Source organism: Eptesicus fuscus, chromosome 2 (genome assembly GCF_027574615.1).
Source record: "Eptesicus fuscus isolate TK198812 chromosome 2, DD_ASM_mEF_20220401, whole genome shotgun sequence".
Lineage (NCBI taxonomy): Eukaryota > Metazoa > Chordata > Mammalia > Chiroptera > Vespertilionidae > Eptesicus > Eptesicus fuscus.
Window position 1 is genome coordinate 3,609,022 of NC_072474.1, and position 21,486 is coordinate 3,630,507.

Below are 21,486 nucleotides of genomic sequence, written 5' to 3' on the forward strand. Positions count from 1 at the left end.
CCTGGGAAAATTGAAGAGTACCTGCTAGCTTCGAGGGTTTGGTGTGTCCTGGACCTGGAGATCCTCCAGCATGCTGGCAAGTTGGTTAATTAAAGATGGTTTAGGAGACTAGTTATTTCACTACATGTGCCACAGCCATTTGTCATGTGCAGAGCACTGTCCTGTGTGAGCCTCATGACCCTCTGAGGCAGGTAGGGATGACTGTCAGATAGGGAAATGTCAATTAAGGACAGTAAGCACCTTTTTCAAGGACAAATGTGCAGTAATAAACTCCTTTGTGTCTGTCCTGCTGGAGCCCAGCACAGAGTGGACACATGAAAAAAAAAGGGGGGGGGGCATTGTTTATGGGACAGAGTGATAGAGCTGGGCCCAAACCCAGAAAATCTGCTTCAAGATCCCAAGTTCCTCCAGCTCACTTAGCATCTGGGCATGCACACACCGCGACAGGCGCTGTGCCCGGCTTCAGTCCAGAAGATGGTGCCCACTACTCCTCATCTGTTTGATCACTTGTGTTCTTCTCAAGTCTTGTTCCGCTCCCCACCCTGGGGAAGTGAAATGCTAAGTCCTCTGTCTCCTGTGGTGTGACTGTTAGGTGGGGAGAAACAGGTAAGTCATGAGGACTATGCCAAAGCCCTTCAGAGGAAGACTCAGCTGAGTGTCCCCCACCCAGTCTCACCTTCACTCCCCAACTTCCAACTCCAAGACTTCCCACAGTTATACAAAACATCCCGGCACGTCTCCCCAGGAGCTCTGGGGGAAACCCGAAACCTCAGAGTGAAATGAAGGGGTCGATTTGCCTGAGGAAATTAGACACAAACAAGCCCGGGGTAAACCGCCAGGGCCAGAACGATTTCTCCAGATTAGTCACGGGGTTCCCCCCTCACAAGTGCCCCTCCCTCTCTCCCTGTCAGCCCCTGTTCCTCTGGGTGGCTGTCCCACCCCCTCTCCCTTCAGCCCCTGGTCCTCTGGGTGCTGGCCTGGTTACAAACAGGCCAGATGAACAGGGGCCTAGAGGAGGAGCCAGGCAGCAATGTTCACAGGAGACCACAGCCACCTTCCGCCTGGGTGGGGCTTCTCTTTTTGCAAACCTCTTGCTAAACTGCTGTCAGCACCTCCATTTCCTGCCAGTTACGAGGAGATCCTTCGGAGCTTAGAAGGGGTGATGCCCAGCCCCCGCGTCACTCTCGCAGAGAAGACAACATGGTTCCTGTGGCTTACTCTTCAGCAAATGCGCAATAAAGCCTGTTTTCTGCCAGGTTCACACTAGACACTGGGAATCTAGTGGTGAGCAAATCACACAGGATTCCTGCCCTTGTAGGGCTGATAATTAGGAAGCTAAAGACATCAAATAACTTTTAGATGTACACCTGCCCAGGGTGGAAGGTTCTGTTGGGTTCATCGCTGTATCAAGGCCAGAAACTGTGCCTGACATGTAACAGGCACTCAATAAGTTTATGTTGAATGAATGGATGACACAAAGATGTCATACTAACCCAGGGCCATGAGAATGTGTCCTTTGGGTCCAGGAAAGGCTTCTTTGAAGAAATGATGAAAAGAAAAAAAATATATAAAAGATGACCTAGCTGAGAATCAAGGGGTGAGTGGGAACCAGCTAAAGGAAGGAGGCTTGGTGGCAGGAAGAGTAGTCCAGGCAGAGGGAACAGCATGGCTGAAGGTCCTGAGGCAGAAGAGAGCAGAGTTCATGAGGAGCTGGAGGATGGGTGTGAAGGGACAGAACAGTAGAGCAAGCCTAGTGGGCTGAGGACAGGCCTCTAGCTCCTTGCTCGGAGCCATGGGGAGTTGCTGAAGTGCACTCAGCAGGAACGGATGTGGTCAGACTTGTATAGCATTGCAAGTTGAAAAGCCTCTAGTACAACATTTGGGAGTGTCTAGGTATATAGGACAATAGGAACTGGCAAATTCACTTCAACTGTGGCTGAATTTTAAACCAATGTATTTCCAAGCTACTGCAAGTTTACTTTCACATTGTTAAATAATGTATTTGATTTCACGCATACCAATATTGCACTACTATGTGCCAGATGCCATTCTAAGTGCTTTGTAAACACACACTCATTTAATCCTTACAATGACCTTATGACGTTGTGACATTGGTGCTATTATTATCCTGTTGAAAAGATGAAGTAACTGGGGTGGGGTATTCAAACCCAGACAACAGTTGTCAGTACCAGAGTCTTCCTAAGTTCCTGCGGGGCCTGGAGGGCTCCAGAAATCTCCATTGTCCTGTGGAGGGAGTGGGAGGAGGCTGGCACAGGAGCCGCAGAGGGGGTGACTTAGCCCAGGAAGCCAGATGGGGCTTGAATAAAAGTCACTCAGCTGTCAGGGGATCTACAGTGCCAGCCACAGGAAGGTGGATCCTCGATGGACAGGAAGAGATGAAGCATTATGTGGGGTCATGGTTGCAATCCTGGCATCTCTCTGCACAATCTTAGGGATTCCTTCATTTTCTCCTCCGCTGAATCAACTGCTTCTTGGATCACACATCTGCCCCTTTCTTGGTTGACTCCATCATTTCAGCATAACATTCCTGCCAGTAGCATCCCAAGACAGGGAGGGCAAAAGACAAATTTGGGAGAAATTTGATTTTTAAAATGTCTTCAGAGCCCCTGATAAATTGTTGTTTGGCTGGGCATAAATTCTACATTGCAAATCATTTTTCCTCAGAATTAGAAGACGATGCTACTTTGCTTCTAGTTTTCAATGTTGCTGCTAAGAAGCCCACACTTAATGAATAGTTTGGCTGGGTATAGAATTCTATGGTATAAATCTGCTTCTAGAAGTGTTGTTGAGAAATCCAATGCCATACCATACCTTATTCCATTACACCTGGCACACTTTTGTTTGGTTTTTGATTTTGATTTTTCCTATCTGGAAGCTTTTAGTATCTTCTTTTATTCATAATATTCTGAAATTTCACAATCATTTGCCTTGATGTGTGTCTTTTTCTCATTTTCTGTGTGAGCATGTGGTGGATTCAGATAAGGAAACTCATGATCTCAGTTCTGAGAATTTTATTTTTGTGTTATTTCCTTAAATATTGTTGCCTACCCTGTGTTTTTTTCTTTTGGAGTTCTTCCACTTTGGATGTTCAATTTTCTTTTCTTTTTTTTTTTTTTTTTTTTTTACAATTTTCAATTTTCTTTCCTTTTTTTTTTTTTTTTTACAATTTTCAATCTTCTTATTCTTTTATTTTACTTTCTGAGAGGTATCCTCATGTTCCAAATGTTGTGTTATTTAAAAGAAACTTTTGCTCTGTTAATTTCAGTTTTCAATAGCTCTATTTTATTCTGAGTTTGGTTGCCCACTTTTATGACATTGTTTTTGTTTTATGCATGCAATATCTTCTCATATCTCTAATAGTATTACTTACAATTTTTGAAGCCCATTTATATTTAAAATGGGTCAATAAGATCAGTTGAAAATCTCTGTGGGGCTGAATGAGGCTTGCAGTTGCTGAAATTCACTACAAGATAGTCATGTGGAGAACAAACCATTTCACCGAAGGACTCCCCAACCATCAAGGATATCCCCATTTTGTAGATAGGGGAACAGTCACTGAGAAGATAAGTGACTTTGCCAAGTTCACACAGTTAACTGATGTAATTCAGATTCAAACCAAGTATGTCCCATGCCAGATTAGTCAGTGTTCTAACTGCACTGTGCTACATTGCCTTGTAGGATAGCAGCTGACATTTACCAAGTGCTTTCCATAAAATGTTAAATTAATTGTTGTAATTTAATCCTTAGAACAACCCTTCGAAGTAGGTAAGATTACTAAACCTGTTTATTGACAAGCAATATGAGGCACAGAGAAGCTAAGCTACTTGCCCAAGATCACACAGCTGGAGTGTGTCAGAGGCAGGATAGCATCCAGGCAATTTGGCCCTAGAGCTCTCTCCACTTTGCCTCCCAGAGTCTCAGTTCCCCATCCGAAAAATGGCAGTGATTCCTAACTCACAGAGTTACTTTGAGGGTGAAATGGGAGAACACATGAATATAATAGATCCTCAACAAATGTTATTTTCATTTAAAAAAAAAAAAAAAAACATATCCCACTCTGGGCTTCAATTTATTTAAACAAGAAGCTACAGTTTGAGGGGTCTCTATGGTTTTCCTGGCTGTGAACTTCCAAGGTTCAAAGAGCTGGGCTTCAAAGTTAGGGGAGTCCACCAAGGAGGAGGGAGATGGGGTGGGAGTGGGGTAAGGGTGAAAGGCATCAAAACCTCAAGGGAGAGAGGAAGAAAGAAGTCAGGGGTAGGAGTGAGTATGACATGTTCCGCACGGCCCCATTTCCCAACATGGGCCAGAGCACTCCTGTGTTCCAAATAGCTGTGAAGTTCAAATAACAGACTCCAACTGACACATAAAAAGGAACACATGTAACCACTTACAGCCCAATTAATATCGGGGCGGGAGAAAGCCCCGGGTCGGGGAGGCCACTGGGGTTGAAGTGAGCACAAGAATGATGGCCGTGCTTCCGGCCCTCTGGCTGAAATGGGCTATTATGTGTCATCAGGAAACTTAAGGAGGGGGGGAAACAACCTCTGATCAAAGTCCCTTTTGTCAACTTCTAGCAGATTAATAGATGACAGATTTTGCACTTAGAGCTCTACTGCAAGGTCAAGGGCAGTGAAACGGGGCTTGTTGGGACTTTTTCTTCTTTCGTTCAGCTGCTAGGCTGAAGAACTCATCATTCTGACAGACTGACTGCCTGAAAGGCTCTAAGAAGTCTGCCTTCCCGGGCCCTTCTGTGGGGGAGTGGGGCTTTCCCTAGCACAGACAAGCCAGGCCTGTCTCCTGCCCACAGCTTTGCTCAGATTCCAGCTCTGGGTCCCTCATCCCTGGATCTCCAAGCTCATCATGCCACTGCCCCAGTTCCCCTATTATGGCCTCATGGTGGCCCCTGTGGATCACAGAAGGAAGACACACTTCTAAGCCTGGCTTCTAAGTCCCTCAGAGCTGTGGACTCACCCCCGGCACCCCAATGTATTTGTATCAATTGCACAGGGTTATTTGTGCCTCCCCAAACCTGCCTCACCCCTGCCTCTAGGTCTTGGCCTTCTCTAACACCTTGTTTGTCTTCTTGTCAACTTCCTACTCATTCATCAAGGCTGTGCCGGGGTCAGCTCCTTTGGGAAATCTGCTCTGACCCCTGCCCTGCGTTCCCAGCCCAAGGGAAGACTCTACTCTCCGTGAAGCCCAGGCCCTTCAAACATGCAGCCTTCAGCAGGTACCTTACTAGAGGGCCATTATCTGCCCCCAGGCTCATCATCCCCTCTTGGTTGTCTACCTGGCATGGAGTGGCAGCCTCCTGTTGTATATTCACGGAGGTGCGAGAGACTGTGGAGGAAGACCCTGAGGTCGCCCTAATAATTCCCACTCCTGGCAGAACCTGTGACTTTCTTCTAACCCACAGACTATAGTACACGTGATAGACTGTCACTCCCATGATTAAGTGACATGACATGGCAAGGGTCGTAGCCTATCAGTTTCATGATTACGTCACTTTATATAAAACTCCATGTGCAGATTGGAGTGAGTCTCCTCGCCAGCTTGATGAAGGTAGAAGCCATGTTGCGGAAGCTCACCTGCCAAGAAACTGTGGGCAGCAGCTTTTAGGACCTCAGGGCATATGCATCTCACATCTAGCAAAGCACAGGTCCTCAGTAATTCAGTCACAAGAAAATTAATTTGGCCGCAACCTGAGTGACCTTGGAAGTAGATCTTTCCCTACTTGAGTTTCCTGATGAGAATGTAGCCCAGCCAAGACCTCGACTATTGTTTTGTGAGATCTTATGCATAGGATGCATCTAGGTCTTGCCTGGTCTCCTGACCACGAAAGCTGTTAAGATAATAAATGTGTGTGTTAAGTTGCTACATTTGTGCTAATTTGTTACTTAGCAATTAACAAACTGACACAGAGATCATTCTTAAAGATGCATTCTTTGGGTTCTGAAAGACCCTAATAATCCTGGAGAAATTCAGTTTTGCTCTTATCAGTTGAAACATTGGCAGAAATTTTTGCCAACTAACTCATAGCAAGACTCCAGAATAAGGGTCTGAAGAGTGAAAGTGGGGTCAGGCCTGCAAGAGAGACACAAAGGAAGATGAGGAGCCACATTTAGACAGAAAACAGACAGTGCCCTGGGCCTAACATTAGGGTCCGGGTCACAGGCTCTGCAGATAACTTGCTGTCAGATTTTGGGCAGCTCCCCTCTGGGCCTCCATGAGCTCATCTACAGCCCATGTCATGAATAGTCAGAGCACTGCAGCTTCCTCCGGTTCTGGCGCTCTGAGGCGGTGATGGGCTATTTTGCTAAGGAACTCTATCTTTTAGAGTAAACTCAGTCTTTCAGTTGTTCTTCCATTCATTCATTCAGTGGAGAACTGGGCTTCACTTCTGCTTTCAATAATTTTTAGACCATTTACTATGAAAAACATGTATCTACTAACACAATGAAAGAGACATAAAATGAGTTAGGGGAGTGAGGAAGAAAGCTATGACAGAATCCCAGGCTAAGGTAGGCATCTACTCTCATAGTTAACTTTCCTGCTCCCAATACATTTCCTATAAATAATATATTCCATCTGCTTAGGATAGGGCTAATCTTGCCCCTCTTCCCACCTGTGGGATAGTCACATGGCCCCATCATGGTCAATTAGAGTACCCCAAGTTTCTGGCAACTATGATCAGTTCAGAAATGAGTGTATATAGCAAGAAGGATCAGTGAGGACCTCCAATAGAACTTTGCTGACAGATCTGGTGGAAGATTCTCTTTCTACTGTGAGTTTGGAGCAGTTTGGGGTGCAGTGGCTGCTTGTGGAGAAAGCCTATATGAGATCTAGGAAGGAGCCCTGGTAACATGGAACTCCTGAATCCAGCTGTCTCTGAAGCCTTCTGCACTTACTTGACCTGATCAATTATCTTTTTATTTAAAGTAGTTTGAGTTGGATTTCTGCCACTTGTAACCAAAAGAATCTTAACTAATGTAGATAGTTATTTCAACTGAGCATATAATTTAGCTCTGGGTCTCTCGGCAGTCAAAGCAGAAAAGGAGCCACATTGCATCACAGAGCTCTCGTTCTCTGATATCACACACCCAAAGCAGCCGACACCAGCCAAAGAGAGAGAGGTCAGCCTTTTTCTCATGGTCTTTCACACTGGTGGCCCAGAGCAACATCTTCCGCAGCTGTTTCAGAAATGACGCAGAAACATTCCTTGTGTGGCTGGCTGCCTTTTGGACTGAACCTCGACCAAAGACAGCCACAGAAACCAAGCGTCAGTCAGCGCTCACGGAGACCTCCTAGGCTCGCACCCAGAGAGGCAAACAAGCCAGGAGGCGCGGGGTCCAGCCAGAATAGTCCCTGGCCCCTCTCTACAGAGCTTTCCCAGGAACATCCCTCCCAACTGCTGCCCTGAGGTTTGACTCTAATCTGTCATTTCTTTGGTTGGAAGGTTGGTGTTTCCTTGCAGGGGACCACAAAGCCATATTACATTCAAAGTTAAATAAACAAATGTTTGAATCTGTGTTTTATTGGTTCCATACCATCTGCCATCTGGTTTGGGGGGAGCAAAAAAAACTGTGGTTTTGTGTGTGTGTGTGTGTTGTTGTTGTTGGGTTTTTAGGGGTTTTTTTCCCTCCTGTGAAAATTCTCTAAGGTTGAATGCTGGCAGCAGTATGGGCTGGTTAAAAGCCACCTAGTTTCCCACGTCTTAACTCATAGCTAAACGCTGGAGGTTGGTGTGCGGCCCCATCTGCTCCGCAGCCTGTTGTGTGAAAATGAGATCTATACATGTGCAGAGCTCCACAGCCTGGCTTCCAAGATCTAAAGAATTGTTATGAGTGAATTGCGAGAAGTGCTTATTTAATGTTGACAAGCTGCACCCAGACCAAAGGCTACAGTGGGGCGTATGGAAAGGGAACAGAGGAAAGCTGGTGTCTGAGCCCCCGGGCTGTCAGGAAAGGCAGCTCCACCTTCCAAGATCCAAGTTGCTGGGGATGTCAAGCTTGTAATGACTTGAAGGAGGAAATACATCCCAGACCCTGGGTGGGCAATATGCCCCAGCCTGCCTGAAATCTTTAATCTGGAAAAGGCCGTGGCTGTTGAGGGTGGGAGGTAAGTCCACCATGGGGTGTGGTGAGGGCCCACATCTCAGCATCACCTCGCCTGTTGGCCCAGCTCTTTTTCGCCAAAGGAGCTCAGAGCTGCTTGAAAAGGGGGTGGGGGAAGGGGAAGCACGCTCACAGATTCAGTTTCCATGACTTTTTTTAAAATTGATTTTAGAGAGAGGGAGGGAGGAAGAGAGAGAGAGAGAGAGAGAGAGAGAGAGAGAGAGAGAGAGAGAGAGAAACAAAAACACATTCAGCTGTTGCCTCCCCTACACACCCCATTGTACAGAACAACACTCCAACCAACTGAGCCACCCTGGCCAGGGCAGTTTCCATGACTCCTTTTGTTTGTTTTTCCATGACTTTTAAACCAGGCCTTCAGCTTCCTCATCTATAACATATACACAGATGTGGGCAGGGATCACTAACGCAAATGCCATGGGGCCAGGCGTGTGATGAAAGTGAGTGAGGCCAGCTGCATGGGGCCTAAGGCAAACATGCTTCTGGCTAAAGGGTGGCAGGGACTCAACTAGCGCCAGCCATGGTGGCCATGCAGAAACCGCGCCCAGTGTGGCCAGAGTTCCCGAGTTCTCAGGAAAGGCCAGGCTTCTTTGATGCTGGCACCTATTGCAATTATTGAAAAACTTCTGGTCAGAGAAAACCTGCCTGCAGCCCACATAAGGCCCACAGGTTTCCAGTTGGTGATCGCTGTGTGAGAATGCAAGGAGATGGGTCTTGGGGAGAAAGCAGGTGCCAGAACCATATCTCCTTGGGATGAAGGGCAGGAAGGCCAGTCCTGTCATGTTGGTCCTGCTCTCACCTGCACCCACCGTGGATGACATGGAGTTACTCTCTGAACACTGGCTCCTCTGGGTGTGGCCACAGAGACTGGGAAGGGCCCACCCTAAAATGCCCTACCTCACTATTGCTGAGCCCTGGCAGGTAGTGAAATTCCAGTGCCAGGCCAGGCATTCCTCCTGGCCCTTAGTGACACGGTGACAGCTCGGAGCATCTCAAGCCCTGAGTGTCCCCACTCTCCCTGCTTTGCAATGCATTGCTGGGAAAGAAGCGAACTCCACTGTGTGCACACATGGCCCCCCTGTTGCACATACTCTCTGGTCTCTGCAGTTGGTCCCCTCCTAGCTACCCACTTATAGCATCACAAGTCAACAAGTTGGTGGCCTGCATAAAGTAAGACAGTTAATCTCTCACTAGATGTCACCTCACAGCAACACGTGGAACAGTCCTTACTGTGTCAGCAGCCAAGGAACTTCCAGTCTATTTTTTCTGGGTTTATTTGGTTGTTGTTGTGTTTTATTTCTAATCAAGGTGAGAAAAAGTCCTAGGTTCATGTGAAGTTTCTGACGAAGAAACACAATTTAAATTTTTTCAGTGACAAAACCTGCATGTTTTATTTCAAATAATGTAGCCAAAACAATGCAAATTCTTCCTTGTCCTTTGTTTAATGAATATCATTTTTCAGTATGAAATCTTTATACCATATGCCCCATGTGTTAAAAATAAGTGTACATTCAAACCTTGGTAAGAGGTTAAAAAGAATGCCAGCGGGAGACCTGCTCTCCCATTGGCCACCATCTTGCTGTGTAGAATTGGTGAGTGACTCACGCTCTGAGCACCATGGGCCTTAGCTGCCGTGTGGATAAGAGGGTGTGTGGAGGGCCCTCCCGCTTTACAGTCCTGCAGATGAGCATGTGGGGGGGGGGGGAGGCTAAGAGCACTGTGAGGAGGAGAGGCGAGCACGGCAAGAACTCCACCAGCAAAAAATTACAGACAAGCCAGTTTTATGCCAACTGTGCATGGAAGGCACACAGAATTGAAGTCCACTTCCAGAAACAAGAGCAGACTGTGAGCTCATGGGACAGCGGGTTCATCCTGCCATCTCTGGGGGCCATAGCCTATAGCATAACACTCACAGAGTCTGTACCCGCTCATTGTGTAATTCACTCATGTAAGAGTCAACGGGAACATTGAGTTGGCGTTTCACCCCCTCAACCTGTGAGGTAGGATGGGGCAGGCACTGTTGTTGTCCAAGTAGAACCGGGAAACTGAGGCCCAGAGAGGTGAGGCCACTTGTGAAGGTGGGTTGATGGAGAGCCCCGTCTAGATGCCAAGTCTTTCACCTCCTGAAGAACAATCCTCCCTTTCGAGCAGTGGCTCTCAGTCATTCGCAAATCTTTCTGGGGGCTGACAATATAGAGGTGAGGAGGCTCTCTGAGAAGACCTAGGATAATTAAAGAAAATAACCAACTAGCTGGTTTGATATTAAATTAGATCAGGATGTACACCAGACATAGAGGTAACATCAGGCATCAAAGATTTAAGAAAAATCTGCCCTTGCTGGTTGCTCAGTGGTTAGAGCACCAGCCAACAGACCAAAGGGTCATGGGTTTGGTTCCCAGTCAAAGGCATGTACCTCAGTTGTAGGTTGAATCCTGACCATGTGCAGAAGGCAACCAATCGATGTGTCTCTCTTACATGGATGTTTCTCTCTCTCTCCTTCCTCCCCTCCACTCTCTTTAAAAATAATCAATGGAAAAAATATCCTCCAGTGAGGATTTAAAAAAATGATTTAAGGAAATCTGTGGGAGACAAAACTAAAATTAAGAGAAGACTATTGCTTACTTCATTTTGTTTTATTTTCTGTGATTTTCATCTTTATATAGTTTTCCAGGGGCAATACCCTCACCATATGAGAGATGTACCCTGTTAGCACTCACTGTGGTATCCAATGTCGGTCTGGGCCCCAGAGCACAGCATGTTGGCCAGGTCTGAGAGGGACCCCTGGCCTCCTCGGGGCCAGTGCAAGACAGTTAACTCACATGCACGCCTGCTTGCACACACACTCGAAGAAAGGAAACCGCATTCAGTCTGGGCTGTCCCCAAGCTGAGGAATAAACTTCGAAAACTGACTACCCCACTCAGTGAATCAAGATGTGGGATTCAAACCACTTCCTCCCCCAGCTCTGTGTTAGGAACATCATATACCTGCTCTCGGGGAGTGCCCACACCCCAGAAGGAGGCCTCACTATGACCATTGCAGGAATGCAAAACCCACTCAGAGATGCAAGTGACTTACCCACAGATACAGCAAGTGGGAGGCAGGGCCAGTGTAGGTGTCCAGATCTTCACCTACTAGAAGAGACCTCCCTGGACCCCACCCTTCAAGGGCCACTGGATGCTGAGGTCCAAAGCTCCTGGTCCAACTTGATGTACAGGGTACTGCCCAGAATTGAGTGTGGGCCATTTCCTGGGCTTTCATCTGCCCCATCAATTCCAGCTGAGTGTCTGGGACAATGCACCCCCATTTCCTGGGCTCATTTCCCCAGAAGGAGGTTCCATAACATCTTCCAAGTGCTGTGGCCTTTCATCTAGTTAGACACCCTCTTGGGGGTGAAGGTTAAATTATAAGGCTCAGGCCTACATTTTGGAGAATATCCTGCAAAATCTTTGGTTGATGGCCAACAATGAAATCTCTTTGGGCAAAGGCTTTTTATCATTGAAGTCCCTGTCCCTCCTCTCTCCTGCTCCCACGCTCCTAGATGGAAAGGCAGGAGTCATGGGCTGTTTGGGTTAGGCATTTAAGTCATTGAACCCCCTTCACTCTGATGCCTTCTCCACACTCCATTGGGGAATTTATGCAGCCTCCACTTGGCCATCTCCTGCCATGGGGAGCTCACTACCTCTAAGATAATCTTCTCACAATTCAGACAACACTGAGCATTAAGATGCACTTCCTCAAATGAATTGGTATCTGCTTCCCTGTTCATGAGGTCCCACGGTTCTCATTCTTCCACTTGGGACATACAGAAAAAGGCAAATTGCTCTTTACGACTGCAGTCACACCTTGCAGCAAAGATAGCAATTTCTAAGCTTACATTAACTGTATTCTCTAAGTATGCTTGGGTTAGTCACGTCTATCTTCTTGGTCTCAATGTCTCATCTATAAGATGAGGAAGGCTGCATTAAGAGAGAGCTAACTCCCCTTCCAGATTCGTGCTTGTGCTTATGCCCGAGATGGCTTGGGTAAAGACTCCAGACCCTGAAAGCCAGCATCATAGACACCATGGAAAGAAGCTGCATTTCCTATTCCTAATCTACTGCACTATTTCCACTCATGGAGAGCAGAGAGCATTACAAAGATGTAAACACAACCTGAGATGAGGAGACCCACTCCCTACAGCTGAAGTGGAAGTAACGAGATATATTTCAGCATTTTCATGGAGAAAGAGAGCTTGTCATATGAAGGCAACCCAGGACAGAAAGAGCTTGTGCTGAGAAGGGAGCCTCAGCTCAGTCATCCACTAGCTAGCTGATCTTGGGCACGTTGCTTGACCTCTGAGGACCTTAATTTCTTCTGCTGCTAAACGAGAGACATTGTAAAGCTAATTCCTAAGCTTGAGAAGTCAGAGAATCAATAGAAAACAAAAAGTGGGCCAAGAAAATAGCTTGGAGTTTGATTAGTTTTAGTAAAGCTATCCATGAGGCTGGTGGGCAAATGGCACCGACAAACATGAATGAAGCTCAAGAAGGTGGAGGCCACATGTCTGTCATCGCTAAAGCCTGATGCCTGTCCAAAGGATGTATTTCCCAAAGAGGGGAGCATGCAAGGGCTGGTGTGGCAGAAACAAGGGCTAGACTTTGGGTCTAGGCTCTACCACCACTAATCAGGAGCCTTAGGCACATTATGTAACCTCTCCAAGCCTTGGTTCTCTCATCCTTGACACAGAGCAATCCCACCTCCCCCATGGCATTGTTGTGAGGCTTAAAGGAATTAGGTGCCTGGAACATAATAAGGACTCAGCTGAAAGCCACAAAGGTTGATGCTGGCCATATGTGTGCACCTGCATAAAAATAATCAGTAAGCCTTAGTGAAACCTCACAATCTTCTTCAATTATTTAGCCTTCTGTAAGGACCTTGATCCTGCAACTGACTCAGAAATCTCTCTCTCTCTCTCTCTCTCTCTCTCTCTCTCTCTCTCTCTCTCTCTCTCTCTCTCTCTCTCTCTCTCTCACAACACACACACACACACACACACACGAAAGAGAGAAGCGCAGTCAGCCTGGGGTGTCCCCAGGCATAGGAAAAACATGTGGAACAAGTACCTGGTGCAATAAATCAAACTGTGGGATTCAAACCTGAGCCGGGGTCCAACCTCCAGCTCCAGTGGTGTCCATCTGAATCTTACACTCCATTCCTGCAGCCAGCGGTGCCCAGTGGTTCTAGCGAATTCCCCCCGCTGCTCCCGAGGTGATTGACCCATTCTAGGGAGCTCAAGAGCGGGAGGGAGAGAAGAGAACCAGGCTGCTGGTCATTGGGATGTTTGGCTCAGCTTAGGCAAAGAGATGGCTAAGAAATCTGGCTGTGGCAAAATGGCCTGAAATCGTATAGTGTTTATATTGGAAGAGATTGTAGAAAGACATTGAGGTGTGCACATAAGAGCCTCTGGGTAGGGGGCTGGAGACTCAGACTCTAAATATGCCTTATCGCTGAATTGCTGGGTGACTCCAGGCAAATAACTTCCCTTCTCTGGGCCTTGTTTTTTATCATAGAAACAGAGGGGCTTATGTTACTCGAGAGCCTTTAAAAGCCTTTTCCACAGTATAATTTGGCTGAATTTCTATGATATAGTTTAGCTAGTCTGCTTCTCACTGGACTTCAATTCAATTCAAGAAAGCAGTTACTCAATGTCGGTTGCGTACTAGGCACTTGCACTGAGCATTGGTTGAACCAAGAAGAGAAAATATGGTTCCCATTTTGCAGTAGCCAAGGAGTTCACAGTCTTCTAAAAGGAAATATAGACTTAATCAAATAAATATAATACAAGACAACACATATCATAGTCTCAATTGATTCTCCTAGAGAGATTTGGGAAGGTCCTATGGAGGAAAGGGACACGTGAGTGAAAATTTGAGACATGGGTAAGAACCTTCTAAAATATTGAAGATGGAGGGTATAACAGAAACTAAATCAAAGTTTATTTGTGTATAAAGTGTCAGTGGCTTTGAATACTCATCTCTGTGGTTACAGCATGAAGAGGAATGGAAGGACATGAGGCTAGCAAGAAAAGTTGGGGCCAGAATGTGGAGGATCATGAATGAGAGCCAAGAATTAGTTCTTTATCCTATAGGTAATGGGGAGCCATTGAAGATTTCCCAGCAGGAGAGTGACAAGATCAGATCTGCTTTTAAGCCATCCATCTTAACAGCAATGTAGACCCCCTCTAGTCCATGGCTTGTTTTCACATGGTCTGTGAGCTAAAAAATATTTTTTATAATTTTTTACTACAGCTTTATTGAGATATGATTTACATACTATACAATTCACTCATTTAAAGTATAAAATTCAATAACATACTCACAGAGTTGTGCAACCATTACCACTATCAGTTTTAGAACATTTTCAACACTTTAAAAAGAGACCCAGTACCCTTTAGCTATCACCTCCCCATCTCACCACCTTAGCCCAGCCCTAGGCAACCACTAATCTATTTTCTGTCTCTGTGGATTTACCTATTCTGGATATTTTATGTAAATGGAGCCCTATAATATATGGACCATGTGACTGCCTTCTTTCATTTAGCATAATGCTTTCAAGGTCAACCAATGTATAGGAAGGATCATTTTCAAGGATCATTTTAATATCCCACTAAATGGATTTACCACATTTTGTTCATACATTCAGCAGTTGATGAGTACGTGGGTTGTTTCCACCAAGGAAGAAAATAGGCATATGTGACTCACAAAGCCATCTGGCTCTGATGCAGACCCTGGGTAGCAGGGAAGCAAGACAAAGTCAGAAGCCCAAGTCAGGTGCTCTGACAGTTTCCAAATGAGATATGATGGTGGCCTCAACTAGGGGAGGTAAACATATTTTGTGTGGTAAATTAAACTGGACTTGGTGACTTATCAAATGTTTGGGTGAAGGAGAGAGTTACTGAGGAAAATTCACTTACCACAAAGAAACTGAGATTCAGAGAGACTGAGTGAGTGGTCTGCAGTGAAGTTGCTGGCTGATGGCAAAGCTAAGAATTCAGCTCTTCTCTCAGACACAACACATGGATTTGTGAGACTTCTGATCATCATTAATGGGGAAGCAGACTGAGCAGGTACCATGGACCACGCTACATGGGGCTTTTGCCACTAGACTAACCAGCCACAGGCATACCTACCACACTGCCTCATAAAGAGCTGAGGGTGTCTCCTGGAGCCACCTGGAGTGTGAACATCTCATGTGTTCCTTAAAACGCCCTCCAGGGCTTCTCCTAATCAAGCTCCTTTCTTGTAGGTGAATGGACAGGTCCCTCCTTAGCTGTCTTCCTTGACTCTGTCCAGTCCTGCCTGCAGATCTGTGAATTGATGCTGTGCCCATGGCTCTGTGGAGGTACACTTCTGCTCAGGTACACTTCTCCCAAGGTGGCCTGGGAGAGCAGGATCTGTGGCTCCTGCGAAGCTATCAGGGTGACAGGCTAGTCCCCCAAGAGTACCAAATGAACCAAGACAAAGAGTTTTTCTGCAGTTCTTGTATCTTATAACTGTGCCTTCCAATTTCCTTCAGCTTCTCCAGATTTCAAAAGAATCCAAACTTCATCTTGGCAAACAAGGCTCTTCTCACTATGCCTCAGCATACCTCATTAGCCACACCCCCTTTCATTCTCCATGCCTATACTCCATGCTTCTCTCATATTCCTTGTTTCCCAACTCACCATGCTCCCTTCTTGCCTCTGAGTTTTCCATGTGCCCCCTTCTCTTAGCATTGTTCTCCTCCACTCCGTTCTCTACCCAGGAAACTCCTATTTTTCCTTCAAACCTCATTCAAATATTCTGCCTCTGGGAAGTCTTTCCCTCCAGCTCTTGTCCTTAACAGTGTTTTAGCCACACTAAATTGTGACATCCTTGTTCTTACGTCTTTCTCCCCAGTAGGCTCTGTCTATTGCCTGTCTCCTGGGATTTAAAGGAGAGTCTGGCCGATGGTCTGTGTCCTCTAAATATGTGCTAAGTGAGTGAGTGAGCCTGCAAATATTCTTTGCCCTGTCCTTCAATTTCAAGGGGAATTTCATTCTTGAAACCCCTCTGGATCTTTCAGAGGAAGCCCTCCTGGCCTCACTGCTTTCCCTCTATTGATCCTGGGATTTATGACACTATTGTTTCCTTTTATTAGGCTGTAATGGCCTCCCTTAAAGTGTGTTACATGGAAATAGGCTAATTAAGTGTGTCAAATAAGTCACTGTCCTACAGAGTGGCCAGCCCTCCCAAAGCTGGGTGCAGCGATAGTCTGTCCTCCTTATTCCTGTTTCTCAGCGCAGAGGAGGCCTGGGCATGTATCAGAGGCCTCATCCCTGCTCTGAGCTGCTCCTGAAGTCAGCGTGAGAAGCCACTCCGCGGCTCTGTTCACTTGCTGCATCTGGGGCTGTCAGAACCCATGCTGGGGAACCTGCTTCCTGCTCCTCGGCTAGGCCACAGAGGAGGGGGCAGCGTTCCCATCTCCACGCCGGGGGCCTTCTCTTAGTGGGCCTGAGATGAGCAGATGCTCCTGGGAAACCTGCTCCCCCACCTCTATCAGTGTTGAGTCCAGCAGCACTTCCCCATCCATGTGTTTGCAAGAAACCCAGCCGGCAGGCGGTGCTCCAGTCCTCCAAGGAGAGGTGAGTGCCCGCCTTCTGAGGAACTTCCAATGGGCCCTTGGCTAGTGAAGACCAGGCTCCAAGACAGCTGTGTTTGCTCTTTCAGACAACACGGATATCATTCCAGGTTCTTCTTGCCCAGGAAAAACGGAGTATTTGATGAGATTTTCATGAAAGAGTCCCTTCAAGAAAGGGACTTTAACTCATACGAAAGCTTTGTTTCCTCTACCATTTGTAAAAACTTCTTCATGTGCTTAGTTGCACCCATTCTTCAAGGCCCAGTCAGGTCATTTACCTTCTCCTTCCTCGAGCTTCTGAAGATAAACTACCTACATAGCATGTCTCAAAATATTACCCTGTGTGATGATAGGAGGGTTCTCTACTCAAACACCTTGAGGAACACAGTGTTAACAGAGTTAGACTTTTTTACTGCAGAACTGAGGGAACATGCCCACGTGCATTATGAATCTTTAAGAAAAGTATGGTGGGTTCCGACTTTTTTAACCTTCCCTTATATTAGAAGCATACTTCCTTGCCCTTTGCTATGTGACCTTGCAGTACCTCCCACTAGACTGGGCCGGGGAGGGAGCGGGGGAGGAGTGAGGGGGGGCGGGGCTATATTTCCAGTTCCCACTGATGTTCAGCTGGTCATGTGACTTACCTTGTTCATTGGAAGGTGTGAAGAAGTGGGTGACTCAGAACTGAAATGACAACAGGCATAGCAAGTGTCTGCTAATTTTCTCTCCCATTTTGCCATTGCCATGAAAAGAGCAGCCACTTTCCCATAATGCAACTGGTAGAGAGACTTAAAACCAACCTATAACCCCTAGGCCCAGAAATGAGAAAGCAACATTGAGATGGTTTATTACTTAGCAATAACTGACTGTATTAATTTCTTATTACTGCTGTAACAAATTACCACAAACTGAGTGGCTTAAAACAACACACATTTATTCTCTCACAATTCTGGAAGTGAGAAGCCCAAATTCAATCTCTCTGGGCTAAAGTCAAGGTGTTGAAAGGGCTCGCTCCTTCTGGGGGCTACAGCGAAGACCTGTAGCCTTGCCCTTTAAAGCTTCTAGTGGCCACCTAGCTTCCTTGGCTCATGGCCCCTCTCTCCTTCTTCAAAGTCATCACTCCAACTTCCATTTCTGTTGTGACTTGTCCTACTCCTTACTTTAACCCTCCTGCTTCCCTTTTATAAGGACCCTTGTGATTACATTGGGCCCATCTGACTAATTCAGGTTAGTCTTCCCATCTGAGGAGGCTCATCTTAATCAGTTCAGTTCAGCTACCCCTTTGCTTGGTGGTATCCTACTTTCCTAATTTCTAAAATATGGCTCACATCTATCTGTCTGGGCTGAACTAATGATCAAATCATATGAGATCAATTTGAGGCATCAGCTCAGTGACTAGCCACACTCAGTGACTAGCCACTAACAATAAACAGTATTTTCCTTCCTTGCTTGCCTGCCTTTGCCATGGCAAACGGTAAGTGCTCTTTGGCTGGTGGAGGCAAGGGCTTCCTGATACACATTACTCCTCTTTCCACCCTCCCCCTTCTTTCTGCAATGTGGGATGTGCAGCAGGCACTGCCTTGTATCTATTTGCCCTACTGTCCCCTAACATATGGAAGTCCCTGGGACATGGGCAGGAACTGTGTCACATGAATGAATGAGCCTGCCTCACCACGCAGTAGCTGTTGGCTTTGGGAATGGTCCTTGCTTTGTAGGGACTTTGGTTTCCCACATGCTAACATGAAGCTAGGTAAGGGGCCCTGTGGCCTCTTCCTACCAGGTCGGAAACCCTGGAGTCTGTGACCCTCCCTTTTCCCACCATTGTGCTCAGCACAAGCTTTGGACCCATCGGTGCTGTATAAACATTTGGTAAATAGAACATTGGCACCCCTTTTTGTGCACTCTGTTCCTATTTTGTGTTTTAATGGGCTCTTTAAGCCAAAATACCCTTCAAAACCCAAAAGAAAAAAAAAGGCAAATTACACAGACTCCAGGACTATTCATATATTCATGTTACAGGGACTTCAAATCCCCCACACAAAGCCGATGCTGTGGAAATAAACGCCACCAGTGAGTCTGAGTCACAGGGAGAATCGCAGGTTGCAAACCCATCAGAAAGCTCTGGTCCTGAAACCTACAAAACCCTTTAGGAGTCAGTAATCTTTTCATGAATGAAAAAAAACAAAACTATTTTGCAAGAGAAGGGTGACCAAGAAAAGGGTTAAGCCCTAAAAGTTTCGTTCCTCTATTCTGCCTGCTCTAGAATCTGGGATAATTCCTGCCATTAATATTTTAAGCAGCTAATTTGACATTTTTCCATTTAATTAACTTGCATACATATGAGAACAGGGTTTTGAGAGTACCATGACATTTAAACAAAGTCATTTAAGTTTTCCCGTTTCTGGTGGAGTGCTGCTTTTTTCTTTGCCTTTTTTCTTTTTTGCTCCATTTCTGTTTTGCATTCCTGATTTTGAGGCTGGCTTATTAGCTCAGAGAAATGACCAAATTTCCCAAAGCAAATGTCCCACAGCCTCAACCTGGGTGACGTGGGTGGGCCTGGAGCTCTGAGCTTTGGCTCTTTTAAACTCGATCCTGCTCTTTTCCATGCCTTTTTACAACTGGTGCTTCCATCAGAGCAGGCCTGTGTCCCAGGCGCAGGCGAATGTTTTCTTGTTGCCACACCAACCTGGGTACGAGTCGGGGAGGAGGAGTGGGAATACAAAATATTTATCGAATGTACCCATCACCACAGAAGAGCTGGGGTTTCAAGAGGAAAACAATAGCTCCGTGACGATTTTCTCTCCCAAATGACAAATAATTACTGTCATATCATCACATGATTAAAAAATAAAGGGGGAAAAAGGTGAAGCAAAAAATTTTAAAATAATTAAAAAATAAATAAAGAAAAACAAATGGAGTGAATCCACTGAGGGACTATGTGGGGAGACTGGGGAGAGGCTCACTCAATGCTCCGTGATTGATAAATTGCACCCTAATTAGCTCCCACCCCAGAGAATTCATGAGTTCTATGCACCCTCCCATCTGCTGCCCGCCAAGTCGCAGAACTGGCAGCCATTCAAGTTTACTGCTGGTTTCAGAAGGGGCTGTGCAGTCTCCACATGCATTCAGAGAGCCAGGCTCTCCAGCGCGCCCAGACCTCAAACAGGATTCATTACTTCATACTTTCATCTGCCATAATTAATCACAGATTTTCTCTGCCTATCAACAGCTCCTCTGCTCTCCCCAGATGAACCTGGGTGTTCGTGTCTCCCACTTATGGTGGTGGCCAGCCTGCTGGCTCAGCTGCCACATGGGAGCTGCAGAATGGCACCCCTTCATCCCAGTCGTCATGTGGAAGAATGAGTCCCATCTTAAAGTGAAATCCCACTGCGAAGCAAACTCATAGGACTCTGGAGAAATTCCATGTCTTCGTTTCTGCTCACACTCAGAATATCTTTTGGGGATTTCTAGTGAGTCAGTGTTTAGGAAGAGTAGCACTGTAAGAGAGTTGTGTCCCCATTCTCCTTCATTCCCTCCTCTGGGCCTGGGTTTGAATTCTAGCTCTATGACCTCATTAGCTGCATGACTTGGGAAATGAACTTCGTCTGTTTGATCGTGAGTTTTTCCATTTGTAAATTGAAGATAATAGTACCACCCTTTCAGGAATGTGTTGGTGATTGGAGGGTGCCATGTGTACTGGATTTGTGTTTTGGTTGCAAGAAGTGTCTCTTGACCTTTATACGTAAAGTAGGGATAATAATCTTACCTCCCACTAAGGACTTAATAAGTATTGAATAGAGAATACATTTTATGTGTGTAAAGTGCCTTGTACAATGTTGGTGCCCAGTAAATATTTGTATTGATTCACTTATACATTTAATCCATCAGCTAAATGACTAATTTTGTAAAATATTTTGTTTGGCATAGGATATAAAAAGGGAATGAGACAGACTTGATTCATGCCCTTGGGGGCCTACATTTTAGGGGAAACACAATGAAAAAAGGTTATAAAAACACATGCAAGTTGACAAAAGTACTATATAAAATAGACATGAACTTAGATATAAGCTAACAATAGGGTGGCATCTTTTAAATGAAGACCTAGAGGCTAAAGAGGTAAGTATGTGAGGAATGATTGGGGAAAGCATTCTAAGGAGAGGGAACAGCATGGGAGAAGCAGGATGAATCTTAACTTATTCCAGGAACTGAGAAAAGGCCATTTGTCAGGGTAAGTAATTCTAGCTGCAAGAGCACTTAACCCCAAATCCCAGTGATTTCAGATAATAAAAGTTTATTCCTCCTTCTTGTTGAAACCAATCAGGTGTTTGGTGGGTGGCCTTTCACTCCGTTTTCAAAATCCAAGCTTCTAATTAATTAGCTACTTTACTGTCCCCTAAGGTCTGCTTGTAGTTGTCAATTTTACTCTCTGCATGCAGCCAAGAGCAAAGAGAAAAAGCTCCTGAGACATTTGGGGGCCAAGATTGGTGGTGGTGTACGTCACTTCCACTCATATTCCCTTGGCCTAGGAGATGGAGTTTAGCTATGTGCAGAAGAGGACAATTAACATGGTCAGAGAATTTAGAGCAATTTGTCTGCCTTAAAAAAGGTAAGGGTAAGTAGTGTGGCATAAGATGGAAAATAGATGGTTAGGCTGTGCAGGGCTGTATAAACCAGGGGAAGAAGAGAAGGCATTCC